At 35.8% G+C, this 5,788-nt stretch overlaps 1 pseudogene; it reads left to right on the top strand.

The window, feature by feature from the left end:
* Positions 1-619: 619 nt before the first annotated feature.
* On the top strand, positions 620-1,602 carry LOC140502586 (ADP/ATP translocase 3-like; annotated as a pseudogene).
* The last annotated feature ends 4,186 nt before the right edge of the window (positions 1,603-5,788 follow it).

Raw genomic sequence — 5,788 nt, 5'->3', positions numbered from 1 at the left:
GAAAAAAATGCTATAGGAATATGAATGAGACATTCTTTAAGATTCACTTTACTCTTAAGAATCTATATATTATTTGTCACTTCAGAAGGCAACTAAAATTAATGTCCTCTAAAACCAAAATCAAAATAAATTATTCCAGCTCAATGTAAGTTTAAATTCATCTCTAGAAACTGAAACAAAAGGAATATCAAGCAATCCAAAAAAGATATTATTTCAGAAACTGTATTTCTGATGAAATCTATACATTTATGGTCACTTAATTAAGTATATTGAACTGCCTAATAAGATAAAATGAGGGTTAAGGCTTTGTTAGAAATACCTCAAAATCATGAAACCTATGAAAGCAACATTCTCAAGAAAGATTAGTGTAAGTAATGTACTTATATACGTTGTGTGTGTATAATGTGTATATTCATAAATTTATTCAAAAAATATCCAACAATGGCACCAATTTTATTAAAAATCATTTAATAAATCCATTTATGGGAAAATACATATATATATTTGGCATTATCATTCCGTTTTTATTAAAGATGTTCCACATTGTCTTAAAAATATTTATTTTATTTTTAATTTCTGCATTAAAATAAGCATTTCCCTAACAGTAAACTAAAATGAGATGATTAGTCCTTTCGGTCCGAGCTGTAGCAGGGGGCTGCGTGCAGGCAGCAGCGAGCTCCCCAGCTTTCTGTCCTGTCTCACTAGGCTTTCTTTCCCCGACTCCAACACCTTCCCTCTCAGTAACCAGGACGGATCAGCCATCTCCTTTGCCAAGGACTTCCTGGCCCGTGGCATCGTGGCTGCTGTCTCCAAGACGGCGGTGCCCCCATCGAGAGAGTCAGGCTACTACTCCAGGTGCAGCATGCAAGTAAACACATTGCTGCAGACAAACAGTACAAAGGCACAACGGATTGCGTAGTCCGAATTCCAAAGGGACAAGGGGTGCTTTCCTTCTGGCTCCTAACTTAGCAAATGTCATCAGATATTTCCCCACCCAGGCCCTTAACTTTGCCTTTAAGCAGAAGTAGAAGCAGGTGTTTTGGGGAGGAGTGGACAAGCACACACAGTTTGGGAGGTATCTTGCTGGCAGTCTTGCCTCTGGTGGTGCAGCTGGAGCCACTGAACCCGCTTGGCAGCTGAAGCTGGGAAATCTGGCACTGAGAGGGAATTCAAAGGCCTGGGAGAATGCCTTGTGAAAGTCAGCAAGTCTGATGGAATACGTGGCTTGTATCAAGGTTTCAATGTCTCAGTGCAGGGTATCATTATCTATAGAGCAGCTTACTTTGGCATCTATGATACAGCAAAAGGTACGCTCCCGGACCCCAAGAACACTGGTATTGTGATAAGCTGGATGATTGCACAGTGACTGCTGTAGCAGGTGTGGTCTATTTTCCTTTTGATACAGTAAAACGGCGAATGATGATGCAGTCTGGGTGCAAAGGAGCTGATATCATGTACACTGGGACAATTGACTGCTGGAAGAAAATTGCTAAAGATGGGGGTGGCAAAGCTTTCTTCAAGGGTGCCTGGTCCAATGTTCTTAGAGGCATGGGTGGAGCTTTCATGCTTGTCCTGTATGATGAATTGAAGAAAGTAATCTAAAGAACTAACTAACTAACTAAGGAACCTAACTAAGGAACCACTGAATATAGATCATGTAGAATACTTAACCATACTTAGCATTTGGACCATTGACCTTCAAGAAACTCCTGTTGTCTTTTTATCCAGGCCAGATCATGTTTTGTAGGGGAGCCAGAAAAGCTCTTAGAAAAAGGGACTCATTTATTGTGATCCGTTATTCATACAGTGGAACTGATGATGATTCAGAATATTGATTATTGGTTTTTGGGAAAATAACAGTTTCTGTGGGTCCAAGGAGGCAGATCAACTTAGACCATCTAGTTTAAATGCTCTTTTGTAGGACCACAAATTTGTGTTTAAGTATTTATTTTAAAAAATCATGTTTCCCATTTGTACTTAAGCACTATATATATTATTTTGCACAGCTGACTATTTGGCAGTTATGATGATCTGTGTTGGGCATTCTGCTGTAAAACAATAAATACACAGAAGACTCTAAAAAAAATTTAAAAAATTAAAAAAAAAAGAGATGATTGCACAGGAAATTGCAAATCTAGTATATACAACTTGCCATTTCTTTTAAATAGTTATTAAAGTTATCATCTATATTTCTTCTTTTTTTCTCCCATCCCCAGCCCCAAAGATGGCTACTATTAGATACAAATATGTATACATACATATATGCATATACATATATAGACATATAAATATACATATATACATATATATAATCATTATATATATATATATTTGTCAGTTCTTTCCCTGGAGACAGATAGTGTCTTCATTCATATGCACTTTGTAGCTATTCTGGGCAGTATAATAGTCAAATGATGTATTCATTCAGAGTCCTTCTTGAAACAAGATTGCTGTTATTGTATACAATGTTCTCTTAGTTCTGCTCAATTTTCTCTTCATTATTTCATTCAAGTCTATCCATATTTTTCTAAGATTATTGGGCTCATTCTTATAGCACAATAGTATTACATCACAATCATATGCCACAGCATTTTCAGCCATTCCCCAAGTAATGGGAATCTCCACTATTTCCAGTTCTTTGACAGCATAAAGAGAGTTGCTATAAATATTTTAGAACATATATCTTATTTTCTTTTCTCCTAAACATCTGAAGAAGTAGACTTAGTAGTGGTATTACTGGATTAAAGGGTATAAGCAGCTTAATAACTCTGGGCATAATTTCCAATCCATGTTTTCCAAATTGCTTGGATCATTTCAAAATTTCATTGACAATGAATTACTGCCCCAATTTTTCCCCATTCCCTCCAGTTTTTGCTGCTTTTTCTTTTAACCATTTTAACCAATCTGATAGGTATAAAATAATATCTCAAATTGGTTTTAATTTGCATTTCTCCAATGAATGATCTAGAGCATCGTTTTCATACAACTACAAAATGTTTTGATTTCATCAGAAAATTGTCTGTTCGTATCCTTTGACAATGTATCAATGAAGGAATTAAATATTCGACAAAGTTCTTTATAAATTTGAGATATGAGACCTTTATCTGAGAAGCTGTCTATGAATCCTCACCAATTTTCTGCTTTCCTTTTGATATCTTCTACAGTTTTTATTTTTATGAAACATTTTAAATTTAATATAATCAAAATAATCTATCTTAAACCTCATTCTACTTTCTATTACTTGTTTAGTCATAAATTGTTCACATATCCATTAGTCTGAAAAGTAATATGGTCAGGTTTTTCAAACTTTCATATTATATATATATATGCATATGTATAATATATGCATGCATATATATATACACACATACATATACATAGATACATACACGCACGCTTGTGTGTTTACATATCCCTTTTGACTTTATCTTCATAATGGTATACAAATCATGAAGGATATTGAAGCCTCCAGGAGCTTTGGGGGAAAAAATGGTTATGTCTCAGGTAAGGGTTTTTATTTTCTTTTGATTTCTCTATTCTCCTTAGTCCAAACCTGCCACAAGCAGTGATATTGACTATTGTTACTTGCATTGCTTATTCTGAGTAGAAGATATGTTAAAATAGGAAAACTCGAGGGAGGTGCAATCATTTATAACAATGATAATAATAAGGTCTCCTCAACGTTTGAAACATTTCAAATCCAAGCTTATTCACCTTTCCCTCATGCCTCTGAGGTTATTTTCCATCTACTTTTCTACATTATATACATAATTTTTTCCAATTTTGTGTCCTCCAGTAGAATATGTGTTCCTTGGGGGCAAGGGACCATGTTTTTGCCTCTCTTTGTACCCTCAGACATTTGCGCTGTGCCTGAAACTTAGTAAGCACTTAATATACTCATACTAACCAACTGCCTTATCTATATTCTGGGATGGGAATGATTTGTGCTTTGTGAAGGTTATGGTAGCTGCCAAGACATGAGAGAAAGCCTGGATTTTTGATTGTTAACTCTAATGATACTACTGATTGGATAAACACTTCCAACTAATGAGATGAAATCCATCCTATGAATATAACGTGTAGATGGTGCATCATAGAGCTACAGGCTTGCCCTAGTTGCAACTGTAATGATGATCAGATTGAATGTAATGCAGTGGAATAATTGGCACTTTTTCATGCCCAGATAATATAAAAAGTCAAGATATATCAAGAAAAATGAGAAATAGAAATACTCCATCTTTTGAAAATCCTTCAGAAAAAAATGGCACTAAAGTAGACAAACCATTAGTTTAAACAAACAAACAAAAAACAACTGAAGACATAATTTTTTTTTTTTTATGTGCCAATAGTATAGCATCACTCTAGGGGTAGGTCATTGGGTTGTGCTGTTTTTTGTCAAAGATTTCGTAAGCTCTAAGTCATCCAACAGTACTTTCTTGCCTGGACTAAGGCAATCAAAAAAGTAATTTCAGATGAAATAGCAAGACTAAATCAAGAAGAGCTCAGATCTATGGAGAAGAAAGTAGATGCCTTTGAGGTCTTTGAAAAGTGTCACAGAATTCAAACTTCAGAAATTATAAGTAATAGCAAATGGCATGAATATTTCAAATTATTTGGCCTGAAGTAATCTAGAATTTTCCAAAAGCCTTCTTGAATTTGACAACATTAATTCAACTAGTAGGCAAATTATAGAAAAATAGAGTAATTCAGAATAGGGAGTACCTCATAATTATCTTGAAAAACACATTATCTCAAAGAATCTGATGGAAAATTTAAAATATTTCACTGCAGTATTTGCAGCAATCAATGGCATAATAAGAATTATGAACTTTAGTGGATCTAAGTTTGGAGACTTAGGGAACACCATGGCAACAAAAGCCACAAAGCAGTAATAGAAATAATTGCATTGAAGTGATAGAAAAGGTAAGTAGAGAGGAGCTTATATTTTTTTTTGTCATTCATTTTAACAAAATTTTGGGTTCCAAATTTTCTCCCCTTTTGTCCCCTCCCCCCCCAAACTCCAAGCATTCTAATTGCCACTATCACCAATCTGTTCTCTCTTCTATCGTCCCTCTCTGCCCTTGTCTCTGTCTTCTCTTTTGTCCTGTAGGGCCAGATCACTTTCTATACCCCTTTACCTGTATTTCTTATTTCCTAGTGACAAGAACAGTACTCGACAGTTGTTCTTAACACTTTGAGTTCCAACTTCTTTACCTCCCTCCCTCCCCACCCCTTCCCTTTGGAAGGCAAGCAATTCAATATAGGCCAAATCTGTGTAGTTTTGCAAATGATTTCCATAATAGTTGTGTTGTTTAAGACTAACTATATTTCCCTCCATCCTATCCTGTCCCCCATTACTTCTATTCTCTTTTGATCCTATCCCTCCCTGTGAGTGTCGACCTCAAATTGCACCCTCCTCCTCATGCCCTCCCTTCCATCATCCCCCCCACCCTGCTTATCCCCTTATCCCCCACTTTCCTGTATTGTAAGATAGGTTTTCATAGCAGAATGAGTGTGCATTTTATTCTTTCCTTTAGTGGAATGTGATGAGAGTAAACTTCATGTTTTTCTCTCACCTCCCCTCTTTATCCCTCCACTAATAAGTCTTTTGTTTGCCTCTTTTATGAGAGATAATTTGCCCCATTCCATTTTTCCCTTTCTCCTCCCAATATATTTCTCTCTCACTGCTTGATTTCATTTTTTTTAAGATATGATCCCATCCTCTTCAATTCACTCTGTGCACTCATGTGTGTGTGCATGTGTGCATGTGTGTGTGTGTAATCCCACC

This window comes from Notamacropus eugenii, chromosome 4 (assembly GCF_028372415.1).
Source record: "Notamacropus eugenii isolate mMacEug1 chromosome 4, mMacEug1.pri_v2, whole genome shotgun sequence".
NCBI lineage: Eukaryota > Metazoa > Chordata > Mammalia > Diprotodontia > Macropodidae > Notamacropus > Notamacropus eugenii.
The sequence above is the reverse complement of the archived record's forward strand: the minus strand, read 5'-3'. Positions and strand labels throughout refer to the sequence as shown.